The 20,407-nt window shown below is 38.3% G+C and overlaps 1 protein-coding gene and 1 long non-coding RNA gene across 2 annotated transcripts in view; both read right to left on the reverse strand.

The window, feature by feature from the left end:
• Positions 1–20,407, reverse strand: part of LOC109422497 (four and a half LIM domains protein 2) — an 866,140-nt gene that overhangs the window by 728,740 nt on the left and 116,993 nt on the right. The window lies entirely within an intron of this gene.
• LOC109422499 (uncharacterized) overlaps positions 1–20,407 on the reverse strand; it is a 30,692-nt gene that overhangs the window by 3,259 nt on the left and 7,026 nt on the right. The window contains exon 2 of the long non-coding RNA XR_003895006.2: positions 12,357–13,176. This is a non-coding gene — a long non-coding RNA (uncharacterized LOC109422499). The remainder of the gene's footprint in view (positions 1–12,356; positions 13,177–20,407) is intronic.

Consider the following 20,407-nt stretch of genomic DNA (forward strand, 5'->3'; position numbering starts at 1 on the left):
CTCACGCAGAGTGCGGAACTGGAGACAAACAGCCATGCACGCAGAACTCGATGTACACAGCGCAACGAGTAACTTTCACGCAGCGACCGAAAAGACAAAAGAATTTTCACGCAGATTTGTGTAACACCGGATCAACACAAAAAATGTGCTGATCCGGTGTTACACAAATCTGCGTGAAAATTCTTTTGTCTTTTTGCTCGCTGCGTGAAAGTTACTCGTGCGCTGTGTTGTTTCATTTAAGGGTGTGGACCGAGTGGAATGGAGGCGGCTACTATGTACAGCAGAGGCCACCCCGGCCTTAGCCTGACCGGTAAGGTAAGTATCTAGCCAGCTAATTACCATGTGTCAAGTAATCAGCTACTGCCACGACGCGTCGTCTCCCAGTCAGGTGCAATGGAATTGATAAACTCCAAGCAGAGATGGCATTTCACCGTACACCCTTAAATGAAACAACACAGCGCACGAGTAACTTTCACGCAGCGAGCAAAAAGACAAAAGAATTTTCACGCAGATTTGTGTAACACCGGATCAGCACATTTTTTGTGTTGATCCGGTGTTACACAAATCTGCGTGTAAATTCTTTTGTCTTTTCGGTCGCTGCGTGAAAGTTACTCGTTGCGCTGTGTACATCGAGTTCTGCGTGTAGCGATTCACTGCGGCGTCAGTTTATCGACCACACTGGGGATAGGAACATTTTTCACCACACCAAGAAGCCAGTTTCTCTTGTTTTGGGTGGTGGGTAGACCAAGCGCTAGTGCGTGCTCTTGCTCGTTCGCCTTGGATCGAGTGTGACTCACTGTTTCGCGCGCATCGCTCTCCGGCGCTCTCCCGTGTTTTCGCCCAGCACACGCAGAACTCGATGTACACAGCGCAACGAGTAACTTTCACGCAGCGACCGAAAAGACAAAAGAATTTTCACGCAGATTTGTGTAACACCGGATCAACACAAAAAATGTGCTGATCCGGTGTTACACAAATCTGCGTGAAAATTCTTTTGTCTTTTTGCTCGCTGCGTAAAAGTTACTCGTGCGCTGTGTTGTTTCATTTAAGGGTGCAGTCACCGAATCATCACCATGGTGTCGCCTGCACGGAAAGATCGATGTACACAGAGCAAGAAGTAACTTTCACGCAACGATCGAAAAGACAAAAGATTTCATGCAAACTTGTGTGAAATTTTACGCAAATTTGTGTAACACCGGATCAGCACATTTTTTGTGCTGATCCAGTTTTTCGCAAATATGAGTGAAAAATCCTTTGTCTTTTCGCAAGTTACTCATTCGCTGTGTACTTTCGTTTAAGGGTGTGGGCGAGAACTCTCCGGTGTTTCACCGCAGCGCGCACTCTGGCGCAAAAACCTCACTGGAGCGCGCGCCCGGGTGATTTTTTACACTTTCACCGGGGAGAATTTTTAATCGCTCTCGCCGCACTGTTGTGTGGCCTACACTCAGCCAAATAACCTTAAGATTTCCATAAGGCCCAACTTATGAAACGGCCTTTAAATAATTCATAATGATTCGGATGAATTTCATAAGGTCACTCTATGGCGTAAAATCGTCTCCCAGCTTGGCTTTTATTGATGTTTAGCAACTCGGTATTCTCAAGCGTCGGTAGCCGTGTGGATAAAACACGGGCTCGGTGATCCCGACGTTCATGGATCGAATCCAGTCTGCATCATTTTAAGGTTTTTTTGTTCTTTTCATAAGCCTATCTTATGAAATTTGTCATAGCAAGCACGATCAATTTTCATAAGGTATTCTTATGTCATCCATAAGAATTAGTTATAGCAAATTTTCATAATGTATTTCGATGAATTTTGCTAGTTTTTTTCGCTGAGTGTAGTGCTCAGGGAGCTAAGAGATTTATTTCTACCCACCAAGCTTGCGCGCATCCGAATCGCAGTGGTGGATCCACATATAAGAGACGGGCTCCTGTTGAGATACACAGCGTGAGTGGTGTATTTTCTTTTTCTCTTTCCTACACTGAGGATATGGACATCTCTGACTCCAAGACATTCCCAGGTTTTGCAGACCAGATCTCACTGGGTTGCAAGCAACCACTATTTGGAAATCTTTGCCTGCGCGTGTATAAAGCACCACAACTGCAAAGCAGATGTTCCGAGGTTTCACGTTCCGTATTACAGAAACGACAGATATCACTCTGAATATGGCCAATATTTTTCAAGTGATACCTGCTCGGGCTGTGTGCGCCGAAGCAGTTTTCACCGGCGGCGGCGTTTAAAGTAATTTGAAGCAGCGGCGGCGGCGACGCCGGCGTCACGCCGTTTGTCCTATTCGGCGGCGGCGGCGGCGGCGTAATCGGCGTGGCCTTATTTTTTTCAGTGAAATACTAAAAAACGTTTATTTAGAATATTTTGTTTCCTGTACTTAGTACAATTTTTAACTATTTTGTGTAAAAGGTGTAAACGTATGTAAATCAGAGATTTCAATAAAAAAATATCCTTGTAATTTTAGAGAGAATCCTTAATTACGTTTTCCAGGAAATTTATAAAGGATTACTCTCGATAGAAATTCACAACGTCGCACGTCTCTTCTTATTTTTTGGAGTTCTGTTAGGGTTCTTTCAAGAAATTACTCGAGGAATTCTTTCATGCGTTTCTTCTGGAAGTTCCTCCAGGGGGCTTCCTGGAAGATCCTTAGATATTCCTCCACGGGTGGGATCGCAAACTTCTCTAGAGATTTATAGAAACCTTCCTTCACGGATTATTTCAGATTTTTTTTCCGGCGACCCTTAAAATATCCCTACAAAGATTTTTTCAGGAGTTCCTTTAGAAATGACTTTAGGATATATTTCTTGACGTTTCTCCAGGAATATCTCTTCTTAGAATTACCTACACAGCATTCTCAAGTTTTCCAGGATATTTTTTTGTGATTCCTTTATGAATACTTCACAAATTCTATCAGGGAGTTTTATCCACTAAAACCATGCAGACATTGTGCAAGAAATTCTTTCAAGATTTCAGAAGTAAGTCCAGAAGTTCGTCCAGGGTTTGTTTCAAATCATCCTTGAATATTAGAGGATTTATCCAAGATTTTTTTTAGTAGCTTTGCTGCATTTTCTGCCCGAATTCCCGATGAACCTTCATAAGGATTCCTTCAGCAACTTCTTCATGATTCAATTCAGAAATTCCTTAAGGATGTTCCTTAAAAATGCCTTCAGAAACTAATCCAAGTGTTTTTTCCTTAAATTTTTCTAAAAATTTCTCATAAAATTCTTTTAGAAATTCCTCCCAAGCCATCTCAGGAGTTTTTTATTCTTACCCTGTTGGGGAAATTAAACCACTACGTCCAATTAACTGAACTTTTGTGGTAAATCTCAGTAGCTCCACCAAGGACTTTTCTAGGAGCTCTTCCAATGATTGTTTCTTAAATCGTTTCAATGATCTTAAATCTTATCAGGAAATTTTTAAACATTTCTATAGAAATTCTTTTCAGATAACCCTCCGAAAATAACTTCAACATGTTTTATGTAATTTCATAAAATACTTCTGAAAATATCTGTGGAGTAATAAGTATCTCAAAGAATTCCCGGAAAATCCTCAAAGGAATCCCAGGAACCGCATGAGGCATTCCAAAGAGAAACCTTCTAGACATTTCTTCGGTAACCCCTGTCGATATTTTCCAAGGGATTCCTTGGAAGAAAATCATGGAAAATGTTTGAGATAATCTCTTACTGACATTTATGAAAAATCCTTTAACTACTGAAGGAGTCTTAAGTGATATTTCAGATGGAATTCTTTAGTAGGATTTAGGATTGTACGACATTTCCATGAAAACCAGTTCCCCGAATGAAGTTTCCCCGAAAGCTTTTTCCCCGAAAAACGATTCCCCGCATGGACCGTTTACCCGAAATATTTATTATACTACTTTTAGTACTAGTTTTTGATGATTTTTTGATTGATTTCATTGTTTGAACTGGTCCAAGGATGAAGTAGCGGAAAGTTAGCCTAATTACAAGGAGTGCTAATGTGCAGGCTTCGAAAGACTGTTCAATAATTTTCATGTCAATTTACCTCCTATGATTTAAGACAATTTGGGATTGGATGAAGACACCAGTCTTGCGAATAATCGCGACCATCACGAGACAATCACTTGAACCGCTTTCTGGAGTCACCGTTCCCAAGGTGATACGAACCAGCTAGCGTGTCACGCCTGGAATGACAAACATGTTGTGGGTTCCACCCTTCGCAGCTTTGCAGCGATAGCAGTTGCTGAGTATGCTTCAGGCGGGTTGCGAGAAAATCAATCTCTCTGAGCAACGATGCATAACGGGCGAAGTGAGAGCGTTTGCCGTAGCCAGGGCGAACTGCGTGGTGCGCTCAATGTGTGCGTTTAAACTGAGCTATGCAAAACGAATAGGATTTATGACGTAGTACCGTGCTTGTGATAATACACAAGCAAAGTTTTACATGCTGTTGCGCGTGCATCTGCTTGAGGCGACGGAGAGAGTCATGACACTCACATGAGCCGTACACCCTTAAACGAAAGTACACAGCGAATGAGTAACTTGCGAAAAGACAAAGGATTTTTCACTCATATTTGCGAAAAACTGGATCAGCACAAAAAATGTGCTGATCCGGTGTTACACAAATTTGCGTAAAATTTCACACAAGTTTGCATGAAATCTTTTGTCTTTTCGATCGTTGCGTGAAAGTTACTTCTTGCTCTGTGTACATCGATCTTTCCGTGTATCCAAGTCAGGATGATTGTAGCAAAACAAGGGTGACCGGGTGACTACACGGAACTACAAATCAACCCAAATTTATGTTGTTTTGACGCAATCCCGGTCTTCCGTGGAATAACTCAAATTTGCGTCAAACAGCGAAAGTGGTGAGTGAGTAGTTCTCGTTTGAGAGTGGCAAAAAAAATTAACCCACTGGTAAGTTATTTTCACCCAACGGAGGCCTCAAATGACGCAAATTTGGGTTAACTGAAGAAAACCCAAATTTGGCTTCTTCCACGGAAGAGCAGCGGATGCGGCGGTGCTTCTCTCTTTGTTTTCGACAACATTGCAGTGGGGCGAGGGAGAAAACAACCCAACTTTGAGTTAAAACTAAAAGCAGTTTAGCCAAATTTGAGTTTTTAAAACTTATTCTTTGGGTTTTAATATTTTTCCGTGTATGATGGGATTCTGTCTTTTCTGGTGTTAGCGACTGTAGAGAGAGCGAATCAGAAACCGCAGAGACAGGGTGACACAAGCTTGGTGCTTATCAGCTTTTTTGTGACTTGTACGCTGATGCTTCGCGACACTGGAAGACACCAAGATCATGGAAACTTTAACACCTCATTAATTTAGTGCATTCCTTCTTATCATGGAATTTTCGAGATAACATATTATTCGTGATGATTCGATGAGGTTTGCTCTTTTTTTTTTAATATGGGCCGTTCTTTTCTGTTGTACCGATTGAAAATTATTTGACACTTAACTACGATCACGCTCATCATAATTTTCCCTTCTTTTATTCATAGGCTGTTCTTTCGTGTTATTTTAGAATATTCAATCGATTAAAACGCTCTTTAAAACGCATAATATCTATAAAACACGTCATCGTGATTGTGGTAATCTGCTAAAGCTCATCATCAGCACAAAATTTGTATACTAGGTGTAACACACGCGATTCCGATAATGTAAAGTATACTAGCTTACGAAGGCTCAATTTTAACGGAAGAGAAATAAAATTTGTTTTAAGTTTTTCACCAATTTTTCATCTCATACAAATCGTATGGAGTTTGATAATTGACCCAATTTTCTCCGAATAATTGTATTTTTCCTAATCATCGTAAAAATAATCTTAAAAAAGTTCCAGAAAGCCTGAAATTGGATGATTTTTTTTTTTTGACTTGCATCTGGACCCCCAATTTAGAATTGAAATTTTAGCAGAAAACCTTAGTAATTATACTGTCGACAACATTTTAACAACATATATAAAAAAGAACAGTATATGATAAAAGAAGGGAGAATTTTTCATGATGATTTCTACACTACATATAACGCTTATACATATTTCCTTTTTTTCATTCGTGAATTATTCTTACTAGTTTTACATTCAAAAATTAGTTGACGCTGGAACTACCATTATTTTATCAAAGAATAATCCTTCTTATAAACATAGACTATACTTTCGAGTTATAGTAATGTGGGAAATTGTGCATTGCAGTGGCATTATCTCTTTAAGATCAAGGTTTAGATGGAATCCTTGGAGGAATTTTTGAATAAATTGTTTATCTAATTCCTGGAGATTATGTGAAGGAATCCCAAGGAATTTTCTAAAATAATTCTAGAAAGAGTTGCTACAAAAATTTCTGGAAACTCTCACTTAGAAAACCTTGGTGGAATTCCTACATGGATTTATTAATAAATATTTAGAAACATTCCAAGACAAATCGTTCAAGAAAAGGATGTTTGGAAAGAATTCCCGAAGGAATTCATGTACATAGTTTTAAAAGAATCCCTGAAAGAATGTCTGGAGAAAAACTTCAACTTCTGTAAAGGTTCCTAGAAATTCCAAAGGAATATAAATATGTTAAACTTTCTTGGAATTTTAACTGAAGATATTTCTAAATTTCTTAAAGAATCCGAAGAAATATTCCTAATGGTATCTTGCAAAAAATTCAGGAGGAATGACTGAAGAAATACGGAAAGAAATACCCGGAGGAACTCATGAACTATATGATTTTTCAGAAATCACTGAAAGAATATCTACTGGAATTACTAAACAAAATAATGGACGAACTTTTGAAGAATATCCTGGAGACACTCTATGAAGAAATTTTGGAAAAGAATTTTTTGGAGTATCCGATAGAGGAATTCCTGAAAGAATCCTGGGATAACTGTGTAAATATAATTCCTGAAGTTATTTCTGAAGGACGAAAGTCCATAAGCTACGCCACGCTTTGAAGAGTGAGGGGTTTATTTATGGACTTTCTCTTAGAAACGGCTACGCACTTTTTCAACAGTGAAACGTTTTTTATTCACTGTAAAAAGACTGCGTAGCCGTTTCTAAGAGAAAGTTGAAACCGAACAGTCGAGCCTCCAATAGCTTATTTATGGATTTTTTTTAAGAATCCTAAAAGAAATTTCTGAAATAATTCTAGATTTTTTATTTTCTAAAAATAAAACGCTGGAGAAATTTCTGATATAATCCATGGAGGAGTTTCTTGAGCATGGAGTTTTTTTTAGAAGAATTGATGATGATGAAATTTCTGGAGGGTCCTCTATAGGACCTTCTAAAGATTGCATGAAATATATGCCTTCAAGAAAGTCATTCGTAAATTGCCATGAAAATCTTTCAAGAGATAAGCAAAGAATATGTAGAGGCATGTGTTTCTGAACCTTATTAGATCACCGCCAAGAATTTTGTTGATAATTCGTTATGGTTTACAAAAGAGACTCGCTTAGTACTTAGAATAGAATAAGTGAGTATCTTCAGAGTATTACTGTAAGAAATCACTAAAGTAAATCACATTAAAATGTTACAAAAGATATACAAGAAAAATACATACGTGGATGCTATCGACTGTTTCGAATTCACAGGGGATTTTTTCAGCATTCAGTCTATCAAGCGATTAAAACGAAACGTCGGGCGTAAGAAAGATACTTTCGTTTTAATCGCTTGATAGACTGAAAGCCGAAAAAAATCCCCTGTGAAAAATACATATGCAGAAGAAAAAAACAATAGAAACTGTTTGAAAACTGCTATTAGGTTTAAATAGGACCTATTTAATAGGTGGTTCGTAGAGTGTTGGCAAGAAAAAAAATCTTTGTTGTTTTCTCATCGGCGTGGGAAATTTTGTTCGGCGGCGTGGAAAAATATAAACAGCGGCGCGCCGGGTCAATTTAACTGGCGGCGGCGGCGTGGAAAAATCGTCGGCGACGGCGGCGCGGCGCGGCGGCGCACACGTCTACTCGGGCAGTGTCCAGTTACTAGGCCAGTGTATGTACACAGCAAAAAAAATATGAAAGTTAAGCATCACGTAAATTGAAGATTAACTGAAATTTGCGGCAGAAAAATGTAAATCACCAACATTGAACGTCAGCCGAGCAGCCCGCTGCTGGTCAGACGGTTTGTTTACAGATTTTAAAGCATATTCGCTTTAAATTTACATGCATCTGCTATAAATCATGCCAGCCACCCTCCGTCACCAGCTAAACGAACGACTGCTCGCAGCTGTGGCGGTTTTCCCGTTGTCTCTCTCAGCACTCTCTGCAGCAGACGGAGCGTGCATTATGGTAGGAGCAGTTCAACTTTGACTGACTGCTCATCAACCAGCTGAGATAGCCGAGAGAGCTCGGGCGTGCTACTCACACCCCACGGATCTGAGTTCGATTCTCGCTCGGAGTTTAATTTCTCTTTATATTTTCTAACAGATATCTGCAATGTAATTTTAAGATCGCACAAAAATTTCCATCATATATGACGGGGTCCTTTTGTTACATTCTATCCGTCATAATTTTACAGGTTTTTTTCGAACTGTGTATCTGAGAAAGTACAAATATTTCTGTATTTGTATTTCTGTATTTTCTCTCTGTATTTTCTCTCAAGGCAGATATTTGCGCATTTGAAAATAGCAAGAATCTCTGCTTGAAACACCGTAGGATAGTGTCCCATCGCCACTGAAATTTGTATTCCAGGGCCATAGATTCCTGCTCCCATTTTAATTCCAACTGTTGAGCCATCTGTATAGAATTTGATTGCTCCTTGACGAACAGTGGGACCTCCGACTTCCCAATCTGTACGAGTTGTTTCGTGCAACTTGTAAGGAACATCATGGTTCTCCACAGGTTTCATCCAGTCTTTAATCATTTTCATTACTGGCCTATTTTGAAAGTACTGTGAAATCACCTCACCTCAATCAAGATCACCTGGCATAAACTTTTTAACTCGTTCAAGTCTCAGCTTTTCCTTTTCTGCTTCTAATTGCACGTACTCGTGCAAAGGTAGCAGATTGAGAATCGCATCTAAAGCTTTTGATGGAGTGCTTCGCATCGCTCCTGTAACAGCAATGGACGCAAGACGTTGAATTTTCGCAAACTTTGATTGTGTGGTAGCCTCTTTTGTTTTTGGCCACCAGACAAGCGAAGCATACGTCACTTTTGGGCGGATTATGGCAGTATAAATCCACATTATCATTTTTGGTTTCAAGCTCCACTTCCTGCCAATAGTTTTGGAGCATAACCAGAACGCACTTGTTGCCTTACCGATCACGGACTCAATTTGAGCATTCCAGTTCAGTTTAGCATCCAGTATCAAACCTAAGTATTTGACTCGATCACTAGGATGAATTTGTATCCCTCCAAGCCGAAAAGCTTTTAGGTTGATCTTCTTTCTCCTAGTGAAAGGGACAATTACGACTTTTGACGAGTTGATGCTAAGGCCCTCCTTAATACACCATGAATGTGTATAGTTTAGAGCCCTTTGCATTCTTTCCGAAACAGTTTCGTCATACTTTCCTTTCACTATTATGACTATATCGTCTGCATAGCCCACAACTTCGAAACCTTTTTCCTTCAAGCTTCTTAGAAGATCGTCTACAACCAAGGACCACATTAGTGGTGAGAGGACTCCTCCTTGAGGGCTACCTTTCGTTGCCCTTACTGTTATAGAAGAACTTCCCAGCTCAGAGGTGATTTCTCTTTTTGCAAGCACAGTATCAATCCAATGTATGATACGTTGGTCGAAGTTTTTGTTCTCCATGGCACGCTTCATAGATGAATAGGAGGCATTATCAAATGCTCCCTCTATGTCTAAAAAGGCGCATAGAGCTATTTCTTTTGCTGAAAACGTTTTTTCCACCTTTGTTACTAGCGAATGAAGTGCCGTAACCGTTGACTTACCAGATTGATAAGCAAACTGGAAGTCAGATAGGGGATGGTCTTTTATGTAAGAAGAATTGATAAAATCCTTCAAAACCTTTTCCATAGTCTTCAACAAAACTGAAGAAAGACTAATTGGCCTGTATGCTTTGGGATGCGTCTTGTCTCGCTTCCCCTTTTTTGGTATAAAGATAACTTTTACAAGTCTCCATTTTGATGGGACGTAATTCAATCTTAAACTAGCCTTGAACATCTCAATTAGTGGTGGAACCAACACCGCTTCTCCATTATGAATCAGTGCTGGAAATATTTCATCAACTCCTGCAGATTTAAAAGGCTGAAATGATCTAATTGCATTTTCCACTCTGGCCTTCGTGAAGATTTCATCAGCAAAATCTGAGGCGGTGTTTATTGTACTAGTTGACTCCGATGAGTTTATACTAGGACATCCTTCACCTTCCAGAGATATAGTATCATTGGAATCCACACTTAGAACCGAACCTGGAAAATGGGTTTCCATCATTAAATCCAAAGTTTCACGAGGAGTTTTGGTAAAAGCTCCATCGTCGCGCTTCAGGTTTCCCAATTCATTTGAATGATCTTTTGCAAGCGTTTTCTGTAGTCTTGCAACTACAGGAGTGCTGTTTATGTTTTCACATGTCAGCATCCAAGATTTTCTTTTCGATTTTCGTATTTCGTTGTTATAATCAGTCAGGGCTTTCCTGTACTGAGTCCAATCTCCGGTTTATTTCGCTCTATTGAACATTTCACGAGAAAATTTTCTAAGGCGATCCAGTTTAAAGTTCCACCATGGCACGTCTCTAGTAGAAGATGATTGAATGGTGGGACAACTTCTATTAAAGGAATTGATGATACTTTCATTTACCCTTTGAGAAAATGATTCTAACTGTTGGGTTAGAATCAATAGTTTCTCCCATTGTAAATGAATGCGTATTCAACAATTCTAAATATTGATCCCAGTTTGTCCTCCTGGGATTTCTAAATGCGGTTCTAGAATAATCTCCATCACTCCGATTGAAGATTATGTGTTTATGATCAGATAGAGAAATCTCATCTGACACGTGCCAGTTTGTGATCTTTTCAAAGATTGCAGCATTGCACAGTGTTAGATCCAAGACCTCTTGTCTGATTACATTTGAGAAAGTAGGTTTATCACCATTGTTGCAAATGTCTATATTATTCGAAGACAGATACTCTAATAGTGACTCACCTCGACTGTTAATATCCGTACTACCCCAAATCGTGTGATGTGCATTGGCGTCACAGCCAATGATAAACGATTTGTTGTTTTCTTTACAGAATTGGACAAATGGTGCGATCTCAGAAGGAGGTGCCTCAGGAACATCACCAGGAAAGTAAGCTGAAGCCACAGCGATCTCAGTTTTACCCCTAGTGGTTGGTACCTCTACCATGATCGCAACAATGTCCTTTCTGATAAACTCTGTCATAGGATAGCATTTTAACGTTTTGCGTACTAAGACAGCGGTTCTGGGTGAATCTTGTTGCTCATCATAAAATAGTTTTCTATTTTGTGTCAGAACTCCAAGAATCTTTCGTTTAATGGACCATGGCTCTTGAATAAGCGCCACTTCCAGTCCTTCTTTTCTAAACCTTCGACTCAACACAGCAGAAGCACCTTTTGCTTGATAAAGGTTTACCTGTACGAACTTAATTCCTGTCATAAATAAATAATTCATTTACCCACTGTTATTATGCCTCGGAATTGAGACGTAAGAAAAGTGGCCGATTATCCCGGAGACAAATAAGGTCCACTGCGTCATTGCTCCGTTTAACACAGTAAGGGCAACATACTGTGGAGGGTGCCCTGGTACTCCACAGGCTCCGTTCACGGTTAAGTTTTTATAAGACCCCCCTAACCATTCATTCCTAGGCACGGTACGCTTGACACCATGAATTAGGGGTCGCTTGTTTGGTGGACTTTTACCACCGGATTAGGCAATCCGTAGTGATATTCTTAGCCAGTTGAGGGAACTGCTACCGCCGCTACACGGCTATCTAGGCTGATCGGGAATAGAAATTAATATTGATGATCAACTTCTTTAGAGCCCGAACAGCCGGCTCAAAAACAATGAAATACTATCAAAATCGATGCAGTTTATCCAAATTAGGCATATTCACGTGGAAACTAGCGCATTTAGTCGAAGAAAGATGCATTTTGTTCAATTTTGAAGTGCTTTGCCCCCCCCCCCCCCAACTACGTCACAAGTTGGCGCGTATGTCCGTGATCGATTGTGAAATACCAAGTTTAACGACAGTAGACACTAGACAGTAGTCTAGTAAATAGCAAAACCGAACGTAACGAATAAGACTGGCTGAGGAACATCGAAATCACGGTGTGTCTGTGGCTCAAACGCAGGAGAAACTCCAGTTCGATTTGTCTAAAGCAAGCTGAGATCTTTAACAAATAGGGCATAAGTTCGAAATGCAGCGGAAAAGATACTGAAATTCTATTATTTTATTAAAAACCAGTACTGTATACTTACGTTTGGTAAGAGCTGTGTATCACTCTCGCCGGCTAATACTACACTATTAAAACTAAAACGCAGGCAGGTCCAAGCATTCGATCTGATAAGGCAATGTTTATTATTTTCGCTGACACGCCAATACTGACCCAGTCAGTGGAGGTGTGCATCGATCCATTGTCGAGAGCAGCTCGGCCTCGTCGCTCTTCTCTCACTTAATCGCAATACGAGGCCGAAAACGACTATCCGGGTGGTGATTTTTTTGCTTGCACACCGATGCCAAGTGACCCGACGTATGGCAAATGTTGCAAGTCTTGCCTCGATGGTTGCACCGGTCCGTACGATGTCCGGTGTGACCACACACGCCACACTCTTTGTTGCGATCATAAGAAGCCTTCGTGGAATTCATGGCACTGCCATTCGTCGATTTTGGTTGGTTCTTCCGAGCGTTCTGGTTCCGGTTGATCTGTGCGGCCTTTACGTGTCCGGTCGTTCGTGGAAGTGCCGCCGGCTTATGACTTCGGTGAGTAGATGAACTCGATGCACTTGGCGAATTATGGTGGTGTTGTCCGTTGCTGGAAGATAGTGCCGTTCCCAGGGCGTGATTAACGTTCAAATTGGTTGGTGCAGCTGGTTTGGAGCTAACCATATGAGCCTGTGACCAGCTAGATTTCTGCTGGCTGTGGCCATGATGATGGGATGCTCCGCGCTTAGTGGGGCTCTTTTTAACTGACTTAGATGATCCGCTACCCATATCACTCGAATACTTCAATCCTGACTACTTTTCCCTTCAAGTGATTTAAGTGGAATAATAACTATTTTTTGAAACACGCGATGATACCTAGAAGAACAGTAGAGGTAGAGAAAGTGAAAAGAATGGGACAATCTAGGAACATTCTAGTAGGTACCGTAAAACGGGGTATCATTGATCAGGAGGCTAACATTGATCGGCTGGTACTTCTCTTGAAATATTTAATCAAAACAATTTTATTAAATCAGTTGCTATTCAAGATAGATAGAAAAAAAATATGGGACCTAATTTTATTCGAGATTTTTTATTACATTTTTGAAGTTTTTTTTTATAAAAAATGATCAATTATTTCTCAGAAATGTGGATGTTTAGAACGTCTGGAATAATATTTAACAAAGTCCAAATTTTAATAATATTTTTTCTTTGATTTTATGAATTCGCTACAAAAGCATGGTTGGATGTAGGAAAAAATGTATAGTTTTCTTACTGGAACTTGTACGTACACTCCCGATCAAAAGGTTGTGGTCACCCCCTCAAAAACATGTCATTTTTTTAGGCCCATATCTTCTAAAATTTGCGTCCGATTTCAAAACCCTAGATCCCATTCAAAAAATAATAAGTCAAACAAACTTTGAACATGTTTTAAAAGAAACTTAAAAAAAATGTATGTAAACTTAACCCAAAGTTGCCAAATTTTCTAAAAAATGAATATAAACTTAAGGCAGTGTCGCTGAAAATTGGGTCGACCAAATTTTAAGATAAGAGTGGTAATATAACCCATTTTCTATTGGCTTTTAACTGCTTTTTACAGAACTTAGCTTAAAAATCTAGAAAAAAAGATATTAAGTAAATTAACTCTTCATGTCATCGACCAAAAGTTTGGGGCCACCCCTCAATATGATGTATCAGCCAAAAGTTTGGGGTTACTTTCGTAAAACATGGAAAAGTGATTTGATGACATCTTCGTCATCTATAGTTCCATTTTTATTCTTTTTGGCTCATATCAAAGATCAGGAGTACGAAGTCTATTTGATATATAAAAAATCTAAACAAAAAAGCATTTCCTTTTGATTGTTTTAAAAATCTATGTAAAAAGTGGAAAAAATAGATAAAGGCTGAAAGTCAGCTTTCTACAGAAAAATAATAAAAAAATATCGAAGGGTAAGGTTTTTGGAAAATCTTTTGGCATCTACCATAGATCCACGATACATATTACCATCAGTATTTTTTTCCTTGAAATATCCTCAAGCATTTCCGAGTAATAATTTTCTTGAAGAAGAAAATTAAGATTTTCATATGCCCTAATTAAAAACTTGGTGAAGGAAAAAAAACAAATGAAATGAATCACATTTTCAGCTGTGAGAAATTCCTGAGTTCTAACGATTTCTCAAGAAAATCTTCCAGGGAATATGAAAAAAAAATCTGCCGGGAATGCATTCGCAGATATCATTGAAAACCCTGAAAATTTACCAGGAATTCCTTCAGAAAATTTATAGTTTCTTCCAGAATGTCCTCCAAAGTTTACTAGATATTACACTAGAAATAAATGTAAGTACTGCTTTACAAAACTTTCCTTGGATTCCTTCCAAAATGGCTCCTTGGATTTTTTTTAGAACATCTTCCATGTACTTAATGCATCAGAAATCTCTTTAAAATTTCCTTCTGAAATTCCTCAACAGCATCCACCCGTAATTTCTCCAAGAATTCTTCAAGAAAAGCTTCCATGGGTTTTCTAAGCAACTACTCTATGGTTCTTTCAGATATTCATACGAGACTTCTTTAAGGAGATCGAGGAGTTTCTTCAGAAATCAAAATTTTAGAACTTCCTCAAGGATTTCTTTAGAAATTTTTTGACAAACTCATTAAGATTTTTTTTTTGCAAAGTTTTCTTCAGAAATTCTTCTAGAGATACCTTTGGGAATTTCTTTGGAGATTCCTACAGAAATTCTTGATGACATTCCTACAGGAATTTGTCCAAGGATTCCTTTGTGATGCTTATTTTGATTTCTTTCAAAGTTGCTCTATGGTTTACACCAAAAATTACTCCAGGAATTCAGTTTTACAATCTATCAAATCTATCAAAAACTTTTCCAGGGATTCATTTGGAAATATTTTAGGGCTTCAAATATTCCTTAAAAAAGTTCTGCAGTGATTCCTCCCAAAATTCTTCTGGGTAGATTTCCATGTGTTCCTTCTGAAACTCCACCATGGATTCTTTATAAATAATTCTTAGGCGAAATATCTGTTTGGAAAAGTCCTTAGGAAATTTCACCAGGGACTCTTCCAGAATATTCTACAGGGATTCCTTCAGAAATTCTTTCAAGTAGTTTATTCCACGGAGTTTATTCCAAATTTTGCAAAGATTCCTTCAGAAATTAGTACATGTATTTCTTTAAGAAATCCACCAGAGATTTGTTCAAGAAGCCATACAGAGCTTTCATTGGAAATTCCGGCAAGAATGCATAGAGGGATTTCTTCAGATATTCATTTAGGAATTTCTCTAGACATGCGAGCATAATTGCTTGCATTATTCAGGCAGGAATTACTTGCATTATTCAGGCAGGAATTCATTTATGGATTCCTGAAGGAGATCATATCGAGGTTTCTTCAGAAATTATTACGACATTTCCTCTAAGGATACATTTCTCCACGAATTCTTTAAGATATTCATTAACATCAACTAGGAATTTATACTGCTATTTTTTTTAAACATATCTCAAGAGTGTTTTCTAGGAATCTTTACAAATGCTTCGCCAAGCGCTTCTTAAGTTATTCCCTCAGGAATTCCCCCAGAAATACGTCAACAGATTGCTCTAGAAGTACTACCAGAAAATCCTCCATGATGTTATTACAGGATGTTTCTAGGATTTTTTTTTCAAAAACTCCTAAATATACTTTTCTAATAATTCCACTTAAGGTTACCCGAAGAGTTTCTCCAAGTATTTATCCATGTAGTTCTTCAGAAATTTCTCCTGGGATTGCTTTAAGAATTTTCATAGGATTTCTTAAGATATTTTTCAATAGGTTCAGAAATGGCTTCAGAAATTTCTTCAAAAATAATGTTTTTTCTTTGATATTATCCCCAGAGACTACATCAGAGTTTCAGAGTTCCTCAGATATGTCTGCTTGGGATTTCTTCAAAAGATTTTCCTTGGAGTTTTTAAGAAGTTTCTTTAGAAATATCTTTAAGAATCCTTCGGAAATTCCAAGGATTCCTTCAAGGCTTTCTTGAGGGATTCCATTAGAGATGCTCGCAGAAATTCCTACAAGGATTCGTTTTAGAAATTGCTCCTGCTGCAGTTCAGTCAGCAATTTCTTCTTGAATTCCTGTAAAGATTCCTGCAGTAGGAATTGTTAAATATTTCCTACCGCAAATTTTTTTGGAAGCTCTTCCAGAAACTGCTCAAACAATGTTGAAAGAAAAATTTCCGAAGAGCTTGTAAAAGAAATTCCTGTGGATTGTCTAAAGTAACCTCTTGAAAAACTCCCGATGATACCTTTAGAGAAGGTTTCTAGAAGAAGTTTTCGAACATTTTCTGAGGGGATTCATGGACGGAAATTCCCGTAGCAATTTCTGAGTTATCGTTTGAGAAATTCCTGGATCAATGGCTGGAGGATCTAAAGAAAGCAACTTTTCAAGCACTTCTCCAATTCGTAGATAAAAAAAATCTGTAGAAACTCTGGAAGTAGCTTCTGGGAAAAATCGTTTGAGAAGTTTCTGAAAGGATTATTGGAGAAATACGTAGAGGATCTTTTTGATGAATATCTTATAAAATGTCTGCAGCAGTTGTAGGTAAAACAACTTGTGGTAATCTTGAAGAAATTTTCTGAAGAAATGCTTGGAAGAAATCCAGGAGATACCTGTGGCGAAAATCTTAGAAGAAGATCTCATGCAATTTCTGGAATTTCGTCATTAAATCAGTAAACATCTTGGCCAAAATGTTTGAGATAGGCAGTTCAAGGGCCCATATAGCCGAGGCGGTAAACGCACGGGTATTCAGCATGACCATGCTGAGGGTGACGGGTTCGATTCCCGGTCGGTCCAGGATCTTTTCGTAAAGGAAATTTCCTTGACTTCCTTGGGCATAGAGTATCTTCGTGCCTGCCACACGATATACACATGCAAAATGGTCATTGGCAGAGGAAGCTCTCAGTTAATAACTGTGGAAGTGCTCATAGAACACTTAGCTGAGAAGCAGGCTTTGTCCCAGTGAGGACGTTACGCCAAGAAGAGGAGGAGGCAGTTCAACAAGCTGTAACTTTTCATAGAGTGCATCAAAAATTCTCTGTCAACCTTTGATTTGTGCATCATTGGTACAAATATGAGCTCGATTGGTTAATCTTCCGCAAAGCTAGAACCGACAATGTATTTTTAAACCGTCATATCTCCGAAACCAGTAAACTAAATCGAATGAGTATTTTGATAAATAATATTTTTTGTGTGTTCTTGTAAATTTAACTCATTTTTCTTTATACCGTATTACCCCACTAATACGAAACCGGCTGTTGTCGAATAACCGGAGTAAACTTTTAATTCGACAAACTGGCCACCCTACACCACCTTGCTCATTGAAATTTGGTAACTCTATTTTTGCTCTTGTTTTGATTTCCCGAGCAGGAGAAAATAGCTAAAGGATACCTAACTCAACTCAAGTATGGAAAACCGAACACCTACAACCTGAATGAGGTATTAAGAAGCCTTGCACAAGAGGTAAAATACCTAATAAAATAACTGAAGTGTATTCTATGTATACCACGTGAATAATGGTATCAGGTATTGCAATACCTAAATAATAATCGGTCATATTTCTCTTCCTCAGCTCATTCCGGTTGGTCTCCAGGCGGTTTGGGTGTCGAATAGCATCAACTCAGAACTTCTGGAATTAGCGGTTGCGAGAGGAGCTGCTGCGGGTGCGAGTATAACATTTCAGGCCGAACATTTCTAGAGGTCCTAAGTGCAGATGAGAGGCTCTCTTGAAGTCTCCGCTCTTTCGATTATAATGTGCTTGTATTTATAAATTTTGAATTACTTCTTGCATCGGAAGGTAAATTATACAACCCTTTTCCAATCTACACATCACAAGTTGTCAAAATGTCTCCTGTAACATCGTAATATTTTAAAGAGAATGGGAAGAAAGAGAGCCTCTTTTTTGCCGATTAGATCTTTAGATATGTTTGTCGTCATTTGAACACTTTTCAAATCGACATATGTCGAATAAGCGGGGTACGAATTAAAAAGTTTCGTATTAAAACGTGTCAAACCAGCGGGTAAGACGGTAGAGCGAAAATGTCAAACCGGTAAAACTATATACACGCAAAACAAGAAAAGCTACCAAAAATTGCGATATGCCTTTTCTACCAATTTATGTATTAAAAACGTACAGAAAATGTGATAAATCATAATCCATTCGTTGTATTAAGATGCGCTACACGGTTCCATAGCTTCCATACCACTACACACAAACACCTCCATTCAAACCCGAGAAGTTGAACCGGGTTGCGTCTAAAAATAACTTTCGCTTCGCTGCTGAGCTTCGCGTCCTATTGTCTACATGGAATTTTCCACTTGCAAACAGCAACCTGCTGGATGCGGGCTTTTCAGTGCACAATGGGTCTAGAGTCGTATTTACGAAGACAAAAATGTTTCTGCCAAGTTATGTAATTTCTTTTTTTTTCATTATTGTGAAATGATCACGGTCAATCAAGTGTGGCTTATCCAAAAATCTGCTGATTAATTATTCTCTATGCAATATTAGAATGTTTTACAAAGTCATAGCAAATTTACAAAAAAAACATTTGATTGATTTGATTGATTTGTCTTTATTAAAGAGACTTTCATCCCTTGGATAAAACATTCGAATCATTAGAACTTTTCGAAAAGTTTTCAATAAATTGCAACTTTTTTGCATTTGGTCATATTTTAGTCGAGTCCAACGATACATGAAGATTAGTCACAAACTTTCAAAATTTAATTTAATTCGGTTCGCTTAGTCCTAAGGTACAGTACTTTGATAAACGGAAATCAAAAACTAGATATAGATAGAAGGGCTCTAATTTCGTGTAAAGTTGAATAATCAATCAAGCCCAAATTTGCACCAAGTAAATTAAACTCGTTGAGGAACAAGTAATCAAAATTTGAATAGTTTTGGTGGACTTTATAAAAGGATACAACTTGCTAAAAATGTTTTAGGCAATTTTTAAAACTTAGCATGCTTTTGTATATACCACTAGGTGGTGCTAGAGGTCAAGCAAATTTTAAATTTAATATATCTCAGAATTCTGGTCACTTACAAAGTTGGTGTCTTTGACAATGTTGTTTGGTAGGTCAAGGGCTTACAGTTAATGGTCCACTTGTTTCGAAATTTTGCCACAAGGAAGCGCAAGTTATACATTTGCAAAATTATGGAAATGAATGTTTTTTTTTCGTAAAGCAATCAAAAAGCTGTAATTTAGTTTTCTTTGAACATATTTAAGTCAAGTCAAAGGTTTTTCAAAGAGCTATATGTTAGTCATAAATGTGCAAAATTTCATTTCATTTGGTTCACTTAATCCAGAGATATAGCAGTTTAACGAAGAACACTCAAATATGAAACATTTTACTAGAGTCGCTCCAACTTCATGTAAAATTATCCAATCGAGTTCAAATTTGTACCATTTATAGCTAATTAGTTGTGCAACTAGCAGATAAAATTTGAGAATATTCCCTACACATTATAGAAATTTACAGGTTGCTGAATATATTCGACATAATAAGTAAAAGATACATGCTTCTACTAATTTGCAACTAGCGCCGTCTACTGGCAGAATCCTGAACCAATCAGCTAATCAACTGAAACGCCTTAATAAACCAAATAACATTGCCGAAGAAACCAACTTTCTAAGTTCTGAGATATATGGAATATAATAATTAATTTATCGTCAGCGCTACCTAGTGGTGGAATTTTAAATCAAACGGCCCATCACCAGTAAAACCTTGGCTGGCCTAACAACTTTGCCACACGGGTAAAATTCTGCTCCCAAAAATCATAAGAACGACTCATGATTTCATGAGCCTAGTGCATTTTCGTTTTATAAAAATACACCATGATTTATGATCATGATAGTATGATCCATTCTCTCGTAACGCTACCAATGCGTTACTTTTTTGTTAAAATTATGAAGATTAATCATGGTAGCGGGATTTGGACTCATGGTTTCGGATGCGCATCGCTTATGATTCTGGTTGTTTTCCTAGGAACATGAAGCTGAATCATGGTAGCGGGATTTGGACTCATGGTTTCGGATGCGCAGCGCTTATGATTCTGGTGGAATTTCTAGGACC

The sequence above is a fragment of the Aedes albopictus genome, chromosome 2 (assembly GCF_035046485.1).
Source record: "Aedes albopictus strain Foshan chromosome 2, AalbF5, whole genome shotgun sequence".
Classification (NCBI taxonomy): Eukaryota; Metazoa; Arthropoda; class Insecta; order Diptera; family Culicidae; genus Aedes; species Aedes albopictus.